The sequence below is a fragment of the Salmo salar genome, chromosome ssa22 (assembly GCF_905237065.1).
Source record: "Salmo salar chromosome ssa22, Ssal_v3.1, whole genome shotgun sequence".
NCBI lineage: Eukaryota > Metazoa > Chordata > Actinopteri > Salmoniformes > Salmonidae > Salmo > Salmo salar.
The window spans coordinates 7,791,173-7,814,606 of NC_059463.1; the positions used below are offsets into that span (position 1 = coordinate 7,791,173).

The 23,434-nt window shown below is 41.2% G+C and overlaps 1 protein-coding gene across 1 annotated transcript in view; it reads left to right on the forward strand.

The window, feature by feature from the left end:
* Window positions 1-13,887: 13,887 nt before the first annotated feature.
* Window positions 13,888-23,434, forward strand: part of LOC106582707 (metabotropic glutamate receptor 4) — a 360,285-nt gene continuing 350,738 nt past the window's right edge. The window contains exon 1 of the mRNA XM_014166038.2: window positions 13,888-14,593. The gene's annotated coding sequence lies outside the window, so the exon portion shown is untranslated. The remainder of the gene's footprint in view (window positions 14,594-23,434) is intronic.

Genomic DNA, 23,434 nt, shown 5'->3' on the forward strand with positions numbered 1-23,434 from the left:
GTTACCTTAGATTGTAAACTCTGATTGTCAAAACATGTAGATTCAATGGTTGTAAAGTTGGGGAGAGGTCTTTCCGTAATAAAGAGATGCTCCGCTTTTTTGACACCACAATCCACAAAGCAAGTCCTGCAGGCTCTAGTTTTATCTTATCTTGATTATTATCCAGTCATATGGTCAAGTGCTGTAAAGAAAGACTTAGTTAAGCTGCTGCTGGCCCAGAACAGTGGCACGTCTTGCTCTTCACTGTAATAAGAGGGCTAATATTAATACTATGCATGCCAGTCTCTCTTGGCTAAGAGTTGAGAAAAGACTAGCTATGTCACTTATTTTTTTTTATAAGGAACAATAATGTGTTGGAAATTCCAAATTGTTTGCATCGTTAACTTACACACAGCACTGGCACACACACTTACCCCACCAGACATGCCACCAGGGGTCTTTTCACAGTCCCCAGGTCCAGAACAAATTCAAGGAAGCGTACAGTATTATACAGAGCCATAAGTTCAAGGAACTCCCTTCTATCTTATATAGCGCAGGTGAACAGCAAAACTGGTTTAAAAAATCAAATAAAGCAACACCTCAATGCACAACAGCTTTCCCCCATGTGACCTACTTGTTGTGTGTATGTACTGAAATGTATGTGTAACTGATAGATCCAAACAAATTGTACTTTTTCGCTTACGTTTTCATGTATCGAATAAAAATCTAATGTTCAATGTATTTCCATCGCATTTTCAACCCTACCAATAGTTTTGTCACAAAAACTGTTGCGTTAAATAGTAAATGTAGCTAGGTTGGTCTTGGCACATGTGCTCTAGCCAACAGTTTGCATCTATAGTCCGGATAGGTTAGTCTACATGACGAGATTATTATGGATTATCGAGAATATTTGTCAAACATCAGTCAAGCATCAATCAATCATGTCACCAGAATAAGACCCTCTCATGAAGCTCATACTGTGAACTTTCGCAACCCATGAAGTTCATCACAAATTATTTCATGTGAAGCTGGTCATGGCTAGAAGGGATCCAGCTTTTGTCAAACTAAAGTCAGAATTTATGTTTCATAGCAGGTTATAAGAATTTACACAACAGGTTAAGATAATTAACGTAGCAGGTTAGGATAATTAGGTTAAGGTTAGGAAAATTGTTAGGGTTAGCTAAAAAGCAAAAAAACCAAACATTTTTTACTTTAATTTCACAAAATCTGGATGCCTTCTAGCCAATAACTCTGTAGCCTATAAACTGCATGGTTTCCACAGTCTTAGTGGGAAGAGCACACACCATGTCATCACGTAACTCCAAGTTTACTTTGATATGATGGTTATTATATAAATATTTGCGCATAAAGGCATTTCCACCACCATTTCTCACATAATTAATTTTACCAACACACAAAGATCCCATCATGTCGAATGAACAAATGATCTGTCGGCTGTAACGTCTGCGTCCAACTCACACTCCCAAACACTTAGATCCCCGGAACGCAGCCCACTTTCCAGCTCACTCTCCAGATCCCAATCACCCAAATTCTAATGAACTGTTCACACACCTGCATGTCAGCATCCCACACTATTTAGTTCAGTTCCTTGCACCCCATCACTGTGAGGTATTGTTTGTTTTGAGACACACTTCTTTCAGAGCACTGTTTTTTTCCATCCTTCACTCCTCCCGTGTATGATAGTTTTTGCCTGCCTCACTCATGACATCTTTTGTCTATTCCCTGCCTGTACTGACTGTTGCCATTTTGGACCTACCATGTATGACCTTTTGCTTGCCCCTGGACCCAGCCACCTACCCCCTCCTATGGTCCCTTCCAATAAACCCCTGCTGCGCTCTGCGCTTTGCGCTTGAAACCAGCTCTCTGTCTCCTATCATGTTCATTCCATCGGCATTTATAACATTTTACTGAAACGTCCAATTTCCATCATAGCTTTCGTGATTTAAAAAAAAATATATGGTATGACTTTACTCGCATCAAAACTGTGGATGGAAATGTGGTTAATGTATACTGAACAAAAATATAAGTGTTGGTCCCAGAAAATTTCCAGAAATGTACAAATTTGTTTACATCCCTGTCAGTGAGCATTTATCCTTTGCCAAGATAACCCATCAACCTGAAAGGTGTGGAAAATCAAGAAGCTGATTAAACAGCATGAACATTACACAGGTGCACCTTGAGCTGGGGATAATAAAAGGCCCCTCTAAAATGTGCAGTTTTGTCACAAAACATAATGCCACAGATGTCTCAAGTTTTGAGGGAGCATGCAATTGGCATGCTGACTGCAGGAATGTCCACCAGAGCTGTTGCCAAAGAATGTAATGTTAATTTCTCTACCATAAGCTGCCTCCAATGTCATTTTAGAGAATTTGGCAGTACGTCCAACCGGCCTCACAACCGCAGATCACCTGTAACCACGCCAGCCCAGGACCTCCACATCCGGCTTCTTCACCTATGGGATGGTCTGAGACAAGCCACTCGGACAGCTGATTAAACTGTGGGTTTGCGTAACCAAAGAGTTTCTGCACAAACTGTCAGAAACCATCTCAGGGAAGCTCATTTGCGTGCTCGTCATACTCATCAGGGTCTTGACCTGACTGCAGTTTGGCATCATAGCCGACTTCAGTGGGAAAATGCTCACCTTCGATGGCCACTGGCACGCTGGAGAAGTGTGCTCTTCATGTATGAATCCCAGTTTCAACTGTACCAGGCAGATGGCGTCGTGTGCAAGTGCTTTGCTGATCTCAACATTGTGAACAGAATGCCCCATGGTGGAGGTGGGATAATGGTATGGGCAGGCATAAACTACAGACAACAAACACAATTGCATTTTATCGATGGCAATTTGAATGCACAGAGATACCATGACGAGATCCTGAGGCCCATTGTTGTGCCATTCATCGTGCCATCACTTCATGTTTCAGGATGTCGCAAGGATCTGTACACAATTCCTGGAAGCTGAAAATGTCCCAGTTCTTCCATGGCCAGCATACTCGCCAGACATATCACCTCCCATTGAGCAGGTTTGGGATGCTCTGGATCGATGTGTACGACAGCATGTTCCAACTCCCGTCAATATTCAGCAACTTCGCACAGCCGTTGAAGATGAGTGGGACAACATTCCACAGGCCACAATCAACAGCCTGATCAACTCTATACGAAAGAGATGTCGCGCAGCATGAGGCAAATAGTAGTCACACGAGATACTGACTGGTTTTCTGATCCACGCCCCTACTTTTTTTTAAAGGTATCTGTGATCAACAGATGCATATCTGCATTCCCAGTCATGTGAAACCCATAGATTAGGTCTTAATGAATGTATTTCAATTGACTGATTTCCTTATATGAACTGTAACTCTGTAAATTATTTGAAATGGTTGCATGTTGCATTTATATTTTTGTTCAGTGTATTTTATTTGTGTCATAGCTAGTTCCAAGACTTAATATCACATGCCAGGGTGATTTATCAGCACGTTAACTTACATATTACGTGTATATGGCCTTACAATAGTACTTAACAGTCCAAGTGCAGATCTGTACAAGGAAAATACATTTTTAAGGTTATGATACGGACCATGAAGGTCAGACTGCAGATTTTTGTGTATCTGGATTTAGCAGTCAATCCTTCAAAAATATGCTTAGCATACACATGGTTAGGTTATAGGTCTGCGACTGTATGTGTAAATAATGTCAGCATGCATGGAATATGGCAGCTGTGTTGTTATGAAAACACTACCTCTATTTTTCTCCTGTCCACATTCTAGGGAGCAGTTGGCAGACTTGGGGACAAACCAAAAGATGTTCCTGTCACAGCAGCAGCAACAACAACTACAACATCAGCAGCGCGTGCAAGAGCAGCTTCCTAGACGTCAGTTAATATTCAACGGGGAAAGGAAGTGAGTGTGATACACAAATCAATGGCATGAGAAATTACAGCCATTGTCTTTTTCACTTTTGTATGCTCTGTCTCTGTATGGAAAAATCTGCAACTACAATAAAAATTTTCGTTTGGCCCTTTATTTTAGTGTAGGTCAGTTTCCATGTCGGGCCATTGATCGAACAAGAATACTTGCAGACAATTTAGTACAGGGTCGCTTCACATCTATTCCCAGAAATCTCATGGCAATCCCTGGCCTGGGCATTGGGGTGGTAAAGGAAGTCCTGAAGTTGGTAAATAAATAATGCACCACCTTATCAACTCTTCACTTGAACTCAGTCCTGCGTAAGACTAGTCCCCTCTCACTTAAAGCATTCAGGTGGACCACTGTTTTCGATGAGTTGAAGACTACAGTGCCAACCCTCCTCAGTTGTCTATCTGCTAGCTCAGCTACTGCATCCAACCAATCCAGCAAAAAAAAACATTTTCTATGTTTGGTGCCGCATTACTTAGATTTCACTCGAACAATATGTGTGAACCCATGTACAGAAAAGGCATTGGTCCTATGGCAAGACGTAGCCAAGAAAATATGCCATGACAGGCTTGCCAGACTGAAAGTTTGTGTTGTGACAGTAGCTTAATAAAAATGAAACAAATGGCACTATCCTATGGAAAAGACTTAATCTGCATCTGCTGCCCAGACTGATAGTGATAAGCTTCCAACCAGCCCTCCTCATTCTGTACTAGTAGTACTATTAGAGAGCTATTTGACCAGAGAAGAGTGTAATGAGCGAAGAGCGTAGGTAATGACTGTGTTTAAGTGGGACTCAAAGAGACATCTGATTTCCTCTTATGGGAGTGAAACAGCATGATAGGCTACTTACTTCAGCCACTCCAGATGTTCTAAAGATAGATGTCCATTATTGCCACAGGTATTTAATTACCCTAATCACTCTCTCATGGTTGATTGATGTTTCATGGCTTCAGGCCAGAGCCATATATTTAGATGTATATCCCCTTGAGCATGGTGAAGTTATTAATTGCACTTTATAACAGTTACAGAGTTCCATGGCTGTGATAGGAGAAAACTGAGGATGGATCAACAACATTGTAATTACTTCAGAATACTAATGTAATTGACAGAGTGAAAAGAAGGATGCTTGTATAGAATAAAAATATTCCAAAACATGCATCCTGTTTGCAACAAGGCACTAAAATAATTCTGCAAAAAATGTGGCAAAGCATTCACTTTGTTGTCCTGAATACAACGTGTTATGTTTGGGGCAAATCCAATTCAACACATATTTTGAAGCATAGTGGTGGCTGCATCATGTTATGGGTGTGCTTGTAATTGTTAATTAAGGACTGGGGAGTTTTTCAGGATAACAAACAGAATGAAGCTAAACACAGGCTAAATCCTAGAGGAAAATCTCGTTCCGTCTGCTTTCCAATAGACACTGGGAGATGAATTCACCTTTCTGCAGGACAATAATCTAAAACACAAGGCCACATCGACACTGGAGTTGCTTACCAAGAAGACAGTGAATGCTCCTGAGTGGCCTAGACAGTTTTGATTTAAATCTACTTGAAAATCTATGGCAAGACCTGAAAATGGTTGTCGAGCAATGATCAAGAACCAATTTGACAGAGCTTGAAGAATTTTAAAAATATTAATGAGGTAAATGTTGCACAATCCAGAAGTGTAAAGCTCTGAGAGACTTATCCAGAAAGACTCTCAGCTGTAATCGCTGCCAAAGGTGATTCTAACATGTATTGACTCAGGGGTGTGAATACTTATGTCATATTTCATTTTCAATAAATGTGCAAAAAAAAAATCTACTTTTTTTCACTTTGTCACTATGGGGTGAGTATTGTGTTTGGATGGGTGAGGGAAAAAATACATTGAATCCATTTTGAATTCAGGCTGTAACACAACTGTTGCCATGCACCTGTAACAAGATTGCTCAGATGTGCGAGTGCCTTTTGAATCTTGTTAGGCTGTAACACAACAAAATGTGGAATAAGTAAAGAGGTAGGGCGACGGGTAGCCTAGTGGTTAAGACTGTTGGGCCAATAACCGAAAGGTTACTGGTTTGAATCCCCGAGCCGACTAGGTGAAAAATCTGTTGATGTGCCCTTGAGCAAGGCACTTATCCAGAGTAACTTACAGGAGCAATTAGGGTTAATAAGAGCTTCTGCTAAATCACTGAAATGTGTGAATAGTTTGTGAAATGGCGTGCATGAGTCAGTGCAGTCTGAAGGGGAAGGTGCGATAACAGAGAGAATCGTTTCTAACTGGAGTCCTTGGTGATCGTACGGGCCTTCTACTGCCTAGCCAGACAGAATGCTGTCTATGGTACATCTGTAGAATCTGACAAGGAACTGAGGGGGCTACGTTTAACAAACAGTTATACAGGTAGGCCCATCATCAAGAAATAGTTTGTTTACTATCTACATATTACTTCAGAAATAGAAAAAACACACGTGTGTCTTTAATGTTTGTTTGCTAAGGTAGCTGAAATACCAGAGAGGAAAGAAAATAGAAGATTAGGCTGACAAAACTAAAATAATTGGGTTAGGAGAGCGATTTGAAAAGTGAGTTCAGGCTGTACCGGTGGGCCAGGTCTAGCTTTGTGATGATGCTTCGCACAGCCTTCAGATTGCTCTTCTCATCCTTCAGTACCAGTACCCTCTGCACCACCAGGGCCACATTGATCATCGGCACTGTGTCACTGGGGCCACGTGATGAGCCTGGGGAAACAGTCACAGTACAGTGAGTAACAATACAGTCACGTAAGGTTCACACTCCCTTCAGTTTAACGAGCTCAGCCAAAAGCCAGCCATAAGGTTACTGAAAGGAATACAAAAAAATGCTTCATTTCACACCAGCATCACCTTCAGCAAAGTCTGAATGCACTCCTGCAGTTTCCCTTAATTTGAACACAGCCTGGATAAGGTAAAGCAGCACCCTGTCTAATGCTTGGAGAATTTTTCAAGAGAGTTGTTGTACTATCCGGTGGGTCATAAAAACCAGCCGTGTGATTTACAGATAATTACCAAGCCAGCTAGCTAACTAACTAACAGCTCTTCGCATTTGTTTACCATCACAAATGATATTTTTATGGCAACTACAGGTAATAATGCTACTGTATGCATTGGTTAGTGTGCGGGACGTTTCTAATTAATCTTTATTATATACAAACCACATGAGACTGCTAACTTACCACTGAACAACTGTGTGAACTTTGTCCATAGGGCCGGGACGATGCCAGTATCTTGATACTCGTTAGTATCGTGGCAAGGAAACAAAACACGAAGGCGGATTTTACTTCTTTAGAAACAAACATCATTATGTTGTCATCATTTATGTATTTTCCAAGCTAAAGCACACAACATTTTACATACGGCAGGTTTTTAAAGGACCTAAGTGTTTGGGCTGCTTCGTGTTTACATTTTTGCCATGGAAATAATATCGCCATACTGGTATCGTCCTTGGCCCTTTTAGTCCACAGCCATCCCAACCAGAAGGCTCCTGAACAAGGGTTCCTGGAGTGCTGTCCTCCATTTTTCAATCGAGACAAAGGTCTCTGTCGACCCATAGACAATAGAATACTCCCCGTTTGTAAATCTTACATTCATCTCCTCATTTTGGCCGGCAAAGGGTGGCGCTGATGCCATTCTCGTTGAGGATTCTCATTTGCTTCTCCATTATGAACACAAGTGGGCAAATGACCAAAACGATGCAGTCATCTGGACATCTCTCATTATATTTGCCAAGCACTGAACATAACGCCAGCCAAGCCTGAAAAATGTGAGCCTGTAGGCAGACATGCCAGAACGTTGTTATTCAAAACCAAACCCACTGAGCACAGACGTCAGTTCAACATCTAGTTTTGATTTACATTTGGTTGACTAACGTGAATTCAATGTGAAATCAACATAACATTTCACCATGTCATTCGATTTAGGTTAAAAGTTGGGTGAAAATAAGATGAAATTCCCTTTCGTTGATGATATTTTTCAAATCCAATCAGTTTTCCACGTTGATGCAACGTCATTACATTGAATTTTTGGGTTGAAATGACATGGAAACAATGTTGATTCATCCATTTTTTCCCCCAGTGGGATGTAGCTATAGGGACATTCTCTGGGAGAATCTCAGTTGCATACTCCTCACCTTTGCAGTGGTTTTAGTTAAGGTATTTGAAGCAGAGAAGCCACTTGTGAAATGCACTCATTAAAACAGCCTCAGTGATCTCCATCAGGAATGTTTAACAAGGAACAAACGGCAAAAAGTGGATGTAGGTATAGTGGGTATAGAAAGTCACCACCCCCTTTCAAAATGTTCCCCTTTTGTTGCCTTACAGCCTGAAATGAAAACACATCAAATCAGACATTTTCCTGCTTTATTTACACACGGTAACCCACAGTATCCAAGTGGGTCCCAACTCTCCTCCTCTTTCTAATTTGCAGACTCGTATGCCATAGCACTGATACATTGTGGGAGGCAACAAGTCTGCCATGTTACCAGTTAATGAACACACAGGGTTAAAATATAGGCCCAATGTATGAAGCTTTTTCATGAGAAACGCAGAGCTAATGTATTATGTTATGTCTTTCTCTAAGACAGCAGTGGCACAAACATACAGAAAGACAACGTTATATTCAGTTATAATGCAGACGGCCACATTTATTTATTGGATCTCTTGGGCTTCAATTTGAGGAACAGATGGTTTCAAGTACTGTATCTTGAGGGTATCTCCTTATTTAGACTAAGAGTCTGCAGGGACTTCAGGAATGGCAAGATGGAAAATCCCATGACAGGATTATTATACCGTATGTGTAAAGGGGGGAGAAAGAAAGGGTTAAAAAACATGGCAATGCAATTAAGGCATTATATTACCCTTGTCTTTGTTACTGGAACACGTGTGGCAGGTGTGCTCTCTATCTATCTTTGTGGTCTCTGGAGGAGCGAGGTCATCCGTGGCAGGTGTGCAATGCCCCTTTAGCCATCTCTTTGGTGGATTATGATGCTGTGTTCATAACCAAGTGGGATTTACCACATACGACTGGGAAACATCCAGTTGAATGGTCCTCCATCATCCCTGAGCTCCGACTCTTTCCACATGCTGAACTTTGACGTTACATAATGACCTCGACAGCAGCATTTTCAGCAGTTAAATGCAACAGCAAAACATTATTTAATAATATGAAAAGTAATCTATTTATATTGTTTTTGAACACTATAATTTGTTTACTGTACTTTTAGTTTGTGGTTGATGCAGCTTGTTTGCCATTAGCCAATCAGCATTTCGCAACGAGTTTAAAGCACGTGAATGCACCCAACTTGTATTTACAACTTCACAACTGTAGTTTCTACCTTCCCACTTGGTTATGAGCACAGCATAAAACCAGGCAAGTGTGAGGGTGGCAGGGCGCCTGCCTTCTAAAGGTGCCCGCATACAAGGTTCGGTTAGCTCCTAGCAGAACTCGGCAAGGTGAAGAAAATGTCTTTGCCTCCCATACACCCTTAAAAGAACTTCGATTGAAAAATAAGAAAAAAGCGGCAATATTACTGTTTGTCCCTCTTGTGACAACAACATAGTCATCAAAATGGTCAGAATTAAACTAAGATAAATCAAGAAATCTGTCATTAATTTTGACGTTTTTGCCCGAGGAAGTCTTAGATGCGCAATGTTATATCTAAGATGTTTGGTGCAGTATTTCTTATGTAAAAAAAATGTGCATGAAAACTAGTCATCTTTCGTTGTTTGACAACAAACACTTTATTGAAGAATCCCGTCCAGAGTTCCCACTCCTACTAGGAGTAGTACTGTTGACCAGTCACAGACAAATGACTTCGGCTACCAAACTTTGACTTGCCTCAATAAAAAGGGTGTGTTCGAGTGGAAAGGCTAAAGCAAATGACTGTAGACAAAATTCGAGGAGTGAAGTTAGGGGAGGTGTATCAGCGACAGCCAAAAGTCGGACACTAATGTGGTTTTACAACAGCAAGACTCAGATCAACATGACAGTGTTGCCATTGTTTATAAAATACTATCTTTATAATGTCGAAATAAACATGTCTCCAACACCCCTATCACACACACACAAACTGAAATTATATTTACATTTTACAATCAATTAGTGAGAGAGAGCCTCAAATATCACATTTATTTGTATATATTTGCGGTACACATGAATCGAAGCAAATTGGTTACCATTTCAGTAATGTCTTTGGTCATGTTTGTGTGGGTTAAACAAAACCCCCATAATAATTGGTTGACCATATAGCCTAGCACAATGCAGTCAACTGCAGTCAAAACTACACAACCTTTGCTCATATTATTTTTGTAAAGTTCATGCAGTCGACATGTAGGCGCAAGTCTGAGATTTTTTTCTTCCCAGAATGCAACACACCTTGAAAGGCAGTGACTTGACAAAAGTGATCCGCTCAAACGTGCCCAAAATGTTGTGTGAGCGAACAGCTGATAAAAAATGGCTGAAGTCCAAAATTAACAAAAATGTCACAAAATGATGTCATAATATATGCGGAAACTGTTTGGACTGGGAAGCATGCCACAGGCTTAATCAGGTCCATCTTACAAGGTTTTGTCTAGAAGGGATAAATCTTTTGTCAAAATTGACTTTTTGTAGCAGGTTCAGGAGAACTTATGCAGCAGGGTGGGATAATTAACTTAGCAGGTTAGGATAATTAGGTTAAGGTTAGGAAAGAGTTAGCTAAACTGCGAAAACAAAGTATACTTTTGACCTCAATTTGACCAAAGCTGTATCCCATCTAGATGACCATCTTACAAGCCCTGAGGTGAGCACACCATCAAGCTAGCTAGCACAAGGTGTCACCCCAGCTGTGCTACCGGCACTGTTTTCCCACAGTTCTGTTAACAAAGGTGAGAGTAGGCGGGAGCGAAACACACTGTCTACCAGTGTCCAGTGCTTAATTTGAGCTGGATCCTGCCGGAAGCTAGCTAATGTGAAAACGTGCCTGATATTTTAAGAATTGATTCATGTTGGACCGGCAGCCTATAGGCTACAATGTTGCACAAACCCTGCCGGCCCAACATGAATCAATTCTTAAAATATAGACCAACGCGTTAGCCATTGCTGTGGCGCGAGAGAGAGAAGCACGCCTGTATCTCTCACAGAACTAAAATGAGATTCACTTTCTATGATCTCTCTACCTCTCTGTGTTGTTATAGACATACGCCTGCAACTCTCATCTCTCCAGCATTGCACTTCATTTATTTCCTTATAGAATAATAGCTGCTGGAAGTGTGCTGGAGGTGCTGCAGCTCTCTGCTGCCTGTTCAGAAAGAAATGAAATAATTCAGAATACTGAACCAGGAGTAAGCCAATAATTTAGCCACAGAGGATCAATAACTAATTTAAAAAAAAATTAGCCTAGCTGTGGATTGTGTGTAGCCAAATCACAAGGCATGCCTCTGGAACGTGCGGCAAATCTGTCAGTAAACAACATGCAGCCAAAACAGGCCTTTCGCAATATTTCACATACAATCGTGGGAAAACACAGTTTGGAATGCAAATGGATCCTGCTGAAAATAAAATTTGAATCTGTCTGTATGTTACCAAGTTGTCAACTTCCAAATAGGCCTATTGAGCGAACAGCATTGTTTTACAAAGTAAAACAAAAGAGAGATAAGCTTTTGGCTGGTGAGTGAGCTGCGCATCATTGGGTGAGACAGTGAAACTGGAAAACTTTTTGGACTATAATTTTCTCCTCATATTGAACAATATGTGTTTCTACGCACACCTAGGCCTAGCCTAAAGACATCTCAGATTCTCAGTTTGTCAGACTCAAAACAGCCTGTCATTTTGATCATTTGTGAGGTATTAAAAGAGATTGTGCGAAAGTCTACAGTCATCAAAAATGATGTAGAATTGCATGAAATCCATTTATAAAAGGCCACATTTTTCCCAGACTCCAGGCTACAAAAAAATGTCTCCATATGTGCAACTTCTGCAAACAGCTCCACACCACTGCTCTATGCCAGTACGCCAAATCAATGATAATGCATGCAATGCTTTAATATAAAGGTGATTTTTTTCCCCCCCTTGCACTCCAGTACCTCAGAACTCCCCAGGTCACCCCCCTCTTGGGCTCACTTTTTGTTCTGGCACCTCCCAATTGACAAATTAAGCTCTGCCGGTGTTGCTCCCGCTAGCTAGCAAGGAGGACTCTGATACACAGCAGGCGGGGGCGACACCATGTGCTAGCTAGCTAACTATCGAAGCTAGCTAACACATGGTGTCACTAACTATCAAGCTAGCTAGTACAGTGTCGCCGAAGCCTCCCGTCTGCTGTACTAGTGGGAGGCGGGACGACCGGTAGACAGTGTCCTTCGCCCCTATCTGTCGGGCACGGTTTTCTCCAGTACACATTAGGTAGGGGGCGGGGGTGACACCCTGTGCTAGCTAGCTAACTAATTAACAAGCTAGCACATGGTGTCACTAATTAGCAAGCTAGTTAGCTAACACGTGGGAGGTGGGACGACCGGTAGACAGTGTCCTTCGCCCTGCCTGTCGGGCACTGTTTTCCCGCAGTTTTGTTAAAAATTGTGAGGGTAGGCGGGAGCGAAGGACACCGTCTACTGGTGCCGCTCCCTCTAGCTAGCAAGGATTACTCTGGTAGGCAGGGGGTGAAAAAACTCAGATAATAGTTTTATTTCCCTTTTAACCCATATTCAAAAGTGTCACACAAGCATGAAGAGGTCTGCTTAGGCAGGGTTGTAGCACTCATTCACAAAGCACAAATATACACTGGGTGTACAAAACACCCCCCTTTCCCTCAGAACAGCCTCAGTTCGTCGGGGCATGGACTCTACAAGGTGTCAAAAGCGTTCCACAGGGATGCTGGCCAAAGTAGACACCAATGCTTCCCACAGTTGTGTCAAGTTGGCTGGATATCCTTTGGGTGGTGGACCATTCTTGATACTGTTCAGCAGGAAAACCCAGCAGCATTGCAGTTCTTGACACACTCAAACCGGTGGCACCCGGTGGCACCTGGCACCTACTACCATACCCCATTTAAAGGCACTTAAATATGTTGTCTTATCCATATACCCTCTGAATGGCACACATACACAATCCATGTCTAGTCAAATGGCTACCAAGACTATTCACATTGCCCGCCCCCCCCCCACACCACTGCCACTCTCTGTTGTCATGTATGCATAATCACTTTAATTAACTCTACCTTCATGTACATACTACCTCAACTAATGGCAAATTGACTCTGTACCGGCACCCCGCTGTATATCTCTTTAATTACTTGTTACTTTTATCCCTTATTCTTATCCGTATTTTTTTAAACTGCACTGTCGGTTAGGGGCACGTAAGTAAGCATTTCACTAAGTCTACACCTGTTGTATTCGGCGCATGTGACTAATACAATTTTATTTTATTTGATGTCCCAAACGTCTCAAGGCTTGAGAATCCTTCTTTAACCTGTCTCCTCCCCTTCATCTACACTGATTGAAGTGGATTTAACAAGTGACATCAACACGGGATCATAGCTTTCACCTGGATTCACCTGGTCAGTCTATGTCATGGAAAGAGCAGGTGGCTCTTATGTATCATTGGAAACATGTATATGTGTTGCATGCGACAGTTTGATCAATCCCAATAATTTGTGGCGCACGCAAATTCTAGAATCTCCATTGCCGACAGAATTTAGTAAGACATTTATGCACGGTTGATAAATGAGGACGCAAGCCTAAATATAATGTGCATGTCAAAAACATAATGATTAATTGTCTATTTACGTTTTCAAAAATGATAATCTAACATATGCATTGAGGCAGGCGAAGCAACTGTGTCTCACGTGTTTATTGTAAAGCTTCCTGGCCGTGACGATGCGCTGCGTCTGATACACCGCTTTTGAGTAATATCCTTATACATATTCAACGTTTGCAGGATTTGGGCATAACTCCAAAACAATTAAACTCAGTGAACGTCAAGTCTGAAATTAAGTGAAGGCTAATGTAGCAGGTGGTCGAATCGACGTAGCCTAAATCAAAAAGAATATCAGCACCATTAAGTGCATGGCGCACTCTTTCTCGGCATGTGGTGTAACTGGTGTGCTATTGTTAAATATTTGTGATTTTTATCCCGTTCTCAGCAGCGCCATTGAAACAGAATTGATAACAATGATTTTACCACAATGATATGTGCATTTCGCTCCTTTACGTTATGATCAAATTAATTCAGTGGGCGCTGAGTGCACTTCATCGATTCGAGGGTGCTGTCTCCATTCCGCGGGCGTGCAATGTTTGCTTCTCAGTCATCTTTATTATTAGGACATGTCAGTATACGTTCTTTAAAGTTAATAAGTGACTGTAGCATAACGGCTACTAAGTCCACTGGTCAATTCGATTTATCGGCAATTAGCAGCAGGCAACGAAAGTTAGGCGAGTCCAGACTTTCAGCACCACTTTCCACTGGACAGCGCTCGAGCGGCTTTGGAATCGAGACAGCAAACGCATGGATTTCTTTGGGATATTTCAAACGATGGAAGGAGTTTTTTGGAAGTGAGGTGGAGGACATTCTTCAAGTGGCCTAATCTACACCATATTACCAACAGGAACAACATTTTTCTTTATTCTCACATCAACATGTTTGTGAATTGGATATGGGTCAGTTCACACCGAGAAGATTCTACCAGAGAAGGATAAAGGGGTGAGTAGCCATAAAATGGGTCAACTTTGAAATGCAAAGATAACGTAGATGATAGACAACGGAATTCATACGAATTAATGTAAATGTACTTATTTATTGTACGACCACACTCAATATGTGGTTGTATTAAATTAACTGAACACAATCATTTCGACAAACGGAAGTGTTGTAGCGAGTTTCTGTAATGATTTTTACTATAATGACAAAATTGCTAAATATAGGCACATAAATGCATATAAACATCGAAATATTATTATGTGGTGTATATGTATCCCTAGAAGTGCAACGCCTCGAACATTGTAGGCAGACATTGATTGTTTTATGCGTAAAGGCGCAGTATGTGTGTGCAGGTCTGTGTCCTCACCCGTAGCCTACCACATGGAAATGATCTAGACTGCAGATTCAACGATAAAAAAAATGTTGACGATGTGAGAGAACAAAAATGACATTGCTTTATGCATGCCTTTGTGGGATAAAGAATAACAAATCAGTGTATACTTTTGACCCACTACGAAATTGTATGCGCAGCTGACTCCTCTATTCAGTCGAGTTTGAATAGCACAGTAGGCTATGTGAGGTGCCTTCTAAAGAGCACTATACCCCGATCATATGCGTCCAGGATCCCACAGGAGAAAGATCCCGCGGGGACGCAAACAGTGTTAGAATGATTTTCCAGTGTAGATGTTATACAGCTGTGCTGTATGGCATCCTCTTGGCAATACGAAAAGTATGTGGACACCCCTTCAAATTTGTGGATTCGGCAATTTCACCCACACCGGTTTTTGCCGTGCGATCTCCATAGACCAACATTGGAAGTAGAATGGCCTTACTGAAGAGCTCAGTGACTTTCAATGTGGCACCGTCATAGGATGCCACCTTTCCAACAAGTCAGTTCATCAAATGTATGCCCAGCTAGAGCTGCCCCGGTCAACTGTAAGTGCTGTTATTGTGAAGTGGAAATGTCTAGGAGCAACAATGGCTCAGCTGCAAAGTGGTAGGCCACACAAGCTCACAGAACAGGACACCCAAGTGCTGAAGCCTGTCCTCGGTTGCAACACTCACTATCGAGTTCCAAACTGCCTCTGGAAGCAACGTCAGCACAATAACTGTCCGCTGGGAGCTTCATGAAATGGGTTTCTATGGCCGAGCAGCTGCACACAAGCCTAAGATCACCATGCGCAAATTCCAAGCGTTGACTGGAGTAGTGTAAAGCCCGCCCCCATTGGACTCTGGAGCAGTGCAAACGTGTTCTCTGGAGTGATAAATTATGCTTCACCATCTGGCAGTCTGAAGGACGAATACTGGTTTGGCGGATGCCAGTAGAACTCTACCTGTCCCAATGCATAGTGCTAGCTGTAAAGTTTGGGGGAGGAGGAATAATGGTCTGGGGCTGTTTTTTATGGTTCGGGCTAGGCCCATTGGAAAATGGCCACCCCCACCCATTTTGTGTTAAGACTACTCTGGTCAATGTGTTGATATTATTTTGGGAGTTAAAACAACACTAATTTGAGTAAATATTAAACTTTCATAGAGTTGCTTAAATTTAACTTCAATTCACAATGTATTCGTTTGTGTCGTTTTTAATCAACTCCGTTGTCATTTTAGACTTTTCTGTTTTTGAATTAACAATCACCTACAGCAGAGGACATTTCTTTTTCAGTGTACTTCTTTTGAGTTATAAGGGTGCAAAGACTTATTTGAATATTTCTTAGTGTGTCACATTATGGTGGTTTGCAATGTGATATAAAACTTCTGTTGGAAGCTAATTTACAGGATGATATCCAGCACTTTTACATCAGTCATATTTTACATTTACATTGCCTGTCATAGTAGGGAAGAAAATACAATAGAAGAAGACTACCTACACTATATATAGTGCCTTCGGAAAGTATTCAGACCCCTTGACTTTTTCCACATTTTGTTAAGTTACAGCCTTATTCTAAAATGGATAAATAAATACAAATCCTCAGGAATATACACACAATACCCCATAGTGACAAAGCAAAAACAGGTTTTTGTACATTTTTTGAAAAGTTATTAGAAACAGAAAAAATGTATTTACATAGGTATTTAGACCCTTTGCTATGAGACACGAAATTGAGCTCAGGTGCATCCTGTTTCCATTGATCATCCTTGAGATGTTTCAACAACTTGATTGGAGTCCACCTGTGTTAAATTCAATTGATTGGGCATGATTTGGAAAGGCACACCTGTCCATTTAAGGTCCCACATTTGACAGAGCATGTCAAAGCAAAAACCAAGCCATGAGGTTGAAGGAATTGTCCATAGAGCTCTGAGACAGGATTGTGTCGAGGCACAGATTTGGGGAAGGGTAACAAAAAATGTCTGCAACATTTAAGGCCCCCAAGAACACAGTGGCCTCCATCAGTCTTAAATGGAAGAAGTTTGGAACCACTAAGGCTCTTCCTAGAGTTGGCCGCCCGGCCAAACTGAGCAATTGGGGGAGAAAGGCCTTGGTCAAGAACCCAATGGTCACTTTGACAGAGCTCCAGAGTTCCTCTGAGGAGATGGGAGAACTTTCCAGAAGGACAACCATCTCTGCAGCACTCCACCAATCAGGCCTTTATTGTAGAGTGGCCAGACAGAAGACTCCTCAGTAAAAGAGAGATGACAGCCTGTTTGGAGTTTGCCAAAAGGCACCTAAAGGACTCACAGACCATGAGAAACAAGATTATCTGGTTTGATGAAACCAAGATTGAACTCTTTGGCCTGAATGCTAAGCATCACGTCTGGAGGAAACCAGGCACTGCTCATCACCTGGCCAATACCATCCCTACGGTGAAGCATGGTGGTGGCAGCATCATGCTGTGGGGATGTTTTTCAGAAAGATGAACGGAGCAAAGTAAAACCTGATGAAAACCTGCTGCAGAGCGCTCAGGACCTCAGACTGGTGCGACGGTTCACTTCCCAAGAGCGCAACGACCTTAAGCACACAGCCAAGACCACGCAGGAGTGGCTTCGGGACAAGTCTCTGAATGACCTTGAGTGGCCCAGCCAGAGCCCGGACTTGAACCTGATCGAACATCTCTGGAGATGTCTATTGTGTGTAGACTGATGAGGGGAAAAAACAATTTAATACATTTTAGAATAAGGCTGTAACATAATTTTTGGGGGAAAAAGTGAAGGGGTCTGAATAGATTAAAATGCAAATCAATTTCTAACATGTGTTTTTCTGGATATTTTTGTTGTTATTCTGTCTCTCACTGTTCAAATAAACCTACCATTAAAATTATAGACTGATCCTTTCTTTGTCAGTGGGCAAACGTACAAAATCAGCAGGGAATCAAATACTTTTTTCCCCCACCGTAATGCTAATATTATAGATAGCCACAAATAATTGTTAGCTAGCTACCCACAAAGAATTGACATCTACCTTGGATAACATTGGTTTTAGGTCATTTTTGCCTTTTATACTATCTGGTTAGCTACATTATTCCGATTCACATACAGCTAGCTAATAGTTATGAAGTAACATGTTTGCTTTGTGTTTCGTCTCTTTTGACATTGTCCTGGCAAGAAGAAGGAGGGTTCAGTGAATGGGTAAGTCCATTGTCAATAGGGCTAACTGGCTAGCTAACTAGCTACAAAAAATTGTTTGCTGAATTGAAATCTATTGTACCTTGCATAACATTAGTTTTAGGTCATTTTTTGCCTGTTGAACGATTACAACGATTCACATATATCTAAATGATAATTATGAAGTAAAATGTTTGCTTGGTGTATATCTTGTTTCGTCTCTATTGGTGCCGTTGCCCTGGCTGGTTCAGTGAATGGGGAGATGCAGCGTGAGGTAATACAGTAGGGGGAGTGGGAGTGCTTCTCAAATGTAATGTTTTATGCATTCTCCACACTCTCATCCTCACAAGAACTCAAGAGAACGTCCACTGAGAATGCACTTGGAGCATGAGAGTGTGGAGCACAGTAGTATGCATATTGAGAAACACCCTGTCTCTGGTTACTCTAAATGGAGTTTATTTCATTTTTATTTAACCTTTATTTAACTAGGCAAGTCAGTTAAAATTTCTTCAGGATCGGTGTCCCTTCCACGGGACGGTTGAGCTAACGTAGGCTAATGCAATTAGCGTGAGGTTGTAATTAACAAGAAAATTTCCCAGGACATAGACATATCTGATATTGACAGAAAGCTTAAATTCTTGTTAATCTAACTGCACTGTCCAATTTACAGTAGCTATTACAGTGAAATAATGCCATGCTATTGTTTGAGGAGAGTGCACATTTTTGAACATGAAAAGTTATTAATAAACAAATTAGGCACATTTGGGCAGTCTTGATACAACATTTTGAACAGAAATGCAATGGTTCATTGGATCAGTCTAAAACGTTGCACATACACTGCTGTCATCTATTTGCCAAATTCTAAATTGCAGCTGGGCTGTAATAATACATTATGGCCTCTCTCTTGCATTTCAAAGATGATGGTACAAAAGAACGGTTGTTTTTTTCTTTGTATTATTTTTTACAGATCTATTGTGCTATATTCTCCTACATTCCTTTAACATTTACACAAACTTCAAAGTGTTTCCTTTGAAATGGTACCAAGAATATGCATGTCCTTGCTTCAGGGCCTGAGTTACAGGCAGTTAGATTTGGGTATGTAATTTTAGGCAAAAATGTAAAAAAAGGAGCGGATCCTTAAGAGCAAATTCTTATTTACAATGACGGCCTACCCCGGTCAAACCCTAACCCGGACAACGCTGGGCCAATTGTGCGCCGCCCTATGGGACTCCCAATCAGAGCCGGCTCTAGGCATAAGCAGTCACTTAGGACCCCCTTTTAATTTTTATTTTAGGAACTCAGTGGGGGTCTCAAGTTACTGTTGAGAGTTAGAATAGTAGAATACACAAGGTGCAAGTTAGAAATTTGGTTGTGCATCAGCAGTTTTCCTCTTGATTTGTCAGTCACTGACAGTCACTCAATTAGCCATGTCAGTTTTAACAATTTTTAGATTGGTAAATTAGTCTAGCCAGTTATCTAAACTTGTAGTAATTATGGCCGAATACCGTCCTGGTGAAATGGGTAGAATTTAAGGAAATTCTCTCTGCCCCATGGCATAATTAGTAGAATTGGGGGGCCTCCCAACCAAACCTCACCTAGGACCCACAAAAGGCTAGAGCCGGCCCTGCCAGTTATCAACACTAACTCCAGGAAGAGTATCACTCTCTTGATGGTTAAGATAACTCCCAGTAGTCAATTTAACCCAATTTTTTTTCAACACTGTGATTTCAACTACCGTTGTTATACTGTGTAGTCATAAAAAAACACCACACAGTCTGAAAGTCTCGTCTGCTGCACCATGCAAAAGCATTTAGAAGTTTAGTTATTTTGTTATAGAACATTTTTGCACATTTGGATTTGCACATTAATTTGCTTACCAACATCATCCTATGATAATGCCAATGTTCAGTGGATATCAGCCTTTTTAAAACCAAGTATTCGTAAAGGTTCACTGCAGCTGTTTTTATGTCAATATCAAATATTTTCTCTGTAACAATGAAGTACTTTACTTAGATTGTTTTCAATTAAAATAGTCAAAAAGGAACAAAAATAGATTTTCATCAAAAAACATTTCTCAACCAATAATTTTGCTAGGAATGTCTGGGAGCGGTCTGAGTGAGGGGCCTAATTGGAGGGATATGCAACCTGAAAACTAGCTGTTACTGGCAGAGCGATTCACTTATCCCGCCTTGCGGTCCAAAACCCTTACCATGCTAAATTAGCAGAAATTTCACTAAAAGGATATTATCATAATTTTCACAATTTCACAGTATTATTCTAACCAGTTTATTAGATACACCACCCCGTTCACGAAAATGGTTTGCTCCTACAGACAGTGAGTCACGTGGCCATGGCCTACTATATAAAGCAAGCATTGAGGCATTCAGTTACTGTTTGATTGAACGTTAAAATGGGCAAAACGATCTGTGCCAGTCACGCCGGTTCCAGAAACTCAGAAATGGCCAGCCTCCTGGGGTTTTCACGCACGACAGTGTCTAGGGTTATCCTGAGAATGTTGCGAATGGTGCAAAAAACATCCAGTCAGCGGACGTCCTGTGGGCGAAAACAGCTCGTTGATGAGAGCTGGAAAGAGAATGGCAAGAATCGTGCAAGCTAACAGGCGGGCCACAAAAAAGAAAATAACGGCGCAGTACAACAGTGGTGTGCAGAACAACGTCTTGGAACTCACAACTTGTCGGTCCTTGCCACGGATGGGCTATTGCAGCAGACGACCACACCGAGTTTCACTCCTTTTAGCGAAAAACAAGAAGAAGCCGCTCCAGTGGGCACGCAATCACCAACACTGGACAATTGAGGAGTGGAAAAACATTGCCTGGTCCGACAAATCCTTGTTCCTGTTGCTTCATGCTGATGGCAGAGTCAGGATTTGGCGTAATCCATGGCCCCATCCTTCCCGGTGTCAATGGTACAGGCTGGTGGCGGTGTTGTAATGGTGTGGGGAATGTTTTTCTGGCATGCGTTAGGTCCCTTTATACCAATTGAGCAATATTTCCATGCCCCAAATAATTCAGGCTGTTCTGTAGGCAAAGGGGGTCTGACCCAGTACTAGATGGGTGTACCTAATAAACTGGGAAATTGCGTTTTTGGTTGCACTGCCCCTTTAATCTAATCTTTCTAAATAAGATAGTGACAGGGCTACACTTGAAAATGAATGGCCATGTCTTAAGGAAGATATGGTAAACGCCACAACACACTGGTTTTTGCAGAGGTGTCACTGGAGTATGATCTCTGGAGAAATGAACCCTGCCTTAAAAGTCAGATTACAGTAATGACGTACACACACCATGATATTAATAATGCTGCTTCCATTTGCAGGATATCTATACCCCAGGCCTCCCTCTGTCTAAGGGCATAAGATAAGCTCTGTTGTATCCTCGTCTCAACATGCCTTCAAACTGAAGAGCTGACATGATGGCTGCCAAATGTGCACTTTTCTGCAAAAACGATTTTCCCCCCTTTTTGACAAATGTACAGCCGAGAAGGAAAAGTACTCTGCGTATCACTGGGTTAATTATCTAAAGAGACTTACTAAGCACAAAAAATATTTAGATTCAATTTATTCCAGTCTCTGAGGTTCCCATGGATAGATTTTATGTCTGCCATTATTGGGTTATTCCTTCTGGCATGTTCTTAATGAACACAGCCACTGGTATGGTGCTCGATAGATACAGAGCACATGTGGTGTGAGCAGGTTCCAGTAGGAGACAGCTTGTGTAGGCTACTGTATCAAGCAACACGCTGCATGAAAAATAGGTGCAAGGCTCAATCAAACAGCCTTAGATGTACTTTCTCTCCCTCCCTCTCTCCCTCTCTGTTGGTTTAACAACACTGTAAAAAAAAGTTATTTCAAATAATTATTATTTTAAGTAACTAGTTCCACAGCCTTTTTTTCTTTCTTTACTCAACTTTTGGGTCCAAGTATTACCTGAAAAAAATAAACAATTGTTGGCTCCAACTTGAGAAAACACTAGTTACACACACAGTAGTTTTAACATACAATATTTTTAACTTAAATATTTGACACACGTTGACATACAGTACATGATTACAGCGTGCATGTTAATTTATACAGTAATTAGTATTCAACATGTCCTCACCTGGAATTTGCATCTCAAAGTAAATCTCAGCTCTGATAAAAGTACACTCAAGAAAAACGATTTTATTAAGGAGTAACATTAAAACAGAAAAACAAAAATTTCTGAAATAAATCAAATCAAGGATGAGAGAATACTCAGATTAACTGATAATTCACACAGCCATAGTGGCGTAGCAGGAAGATTGGAATACCATGAACCAAGCAGTTGTGAATTCAAATCTCAGGGGAGGACATGTTGAATAATATTTCTGTATAAATGAACATGCACAATGCAATCATGTATGTCAACGTGTGTCAAATATGTAAGTTGAAAACATCGTATGTTAAAACCACTGTTTGTGTAATCAGTTGCACAGCCTTTTTTAGTTAAGATGCCAAAATAATAATATATAGTTGAAGGAACGTAAGTTGAGCAAACACATCATTTTAAATTGACAGAATTTTTGCCTAAGTTTTCTCAAGTTGGAGCTCAGTTTGGGCCAACAATCATTTTTTTTGTTCATGTAACACTTGGACTGAAAAGTTGGGTAAACAAAAAAAAAAAGGCTGCAGAACCAGTTACGTAAAGGCCGAGTGAAGTCAAAAACTTGATTTCCCTGTGTTTTATATATACTAAACAAAAATATAAAACGAACATGTAAAGTGTTGGTTCCATGTTTCATGAGCTGAAATAAAAGATCCAAGAAATGTTCCATACGCACAAAAAGCTTATTTCACTCAAATGTGGTGCACACATTTGTTTACATCCCTGTTAGTGAGCATTTCTCCTTTGCCAAAATAATCCATCCAGCTGACAGGTGTGGCATAACAAGAAGCTGATTAAACAGCATGATCATTACACAGGTACATCTTTTGCTGGGGACAATAAAAGGCCATTCTAAAATATCCAGTTTTGTCTCACAACACAATGCCACAGATGTCACAAGTTTTGAGGGAGCATGCAATTGGCATGCTGATTGCAGGAATGTTCACCAGAGCTGTAGCCCGAGAATTGAATGTTCATTTTTCTACCATAAGCCGCCTCCAACGTCAACAAAATTTTTTGGGCAGTACGTCCAACCTGCCTCACAGCCGCAGAACATGTGTAACTACGCCAGCCCAGGACCTCCACATCCGGCTTGTTCGACTGCGGGATCATCTGAGACTAGCCACCTGGACAGCTGATGAAACTGTGGGTTTGCACAACC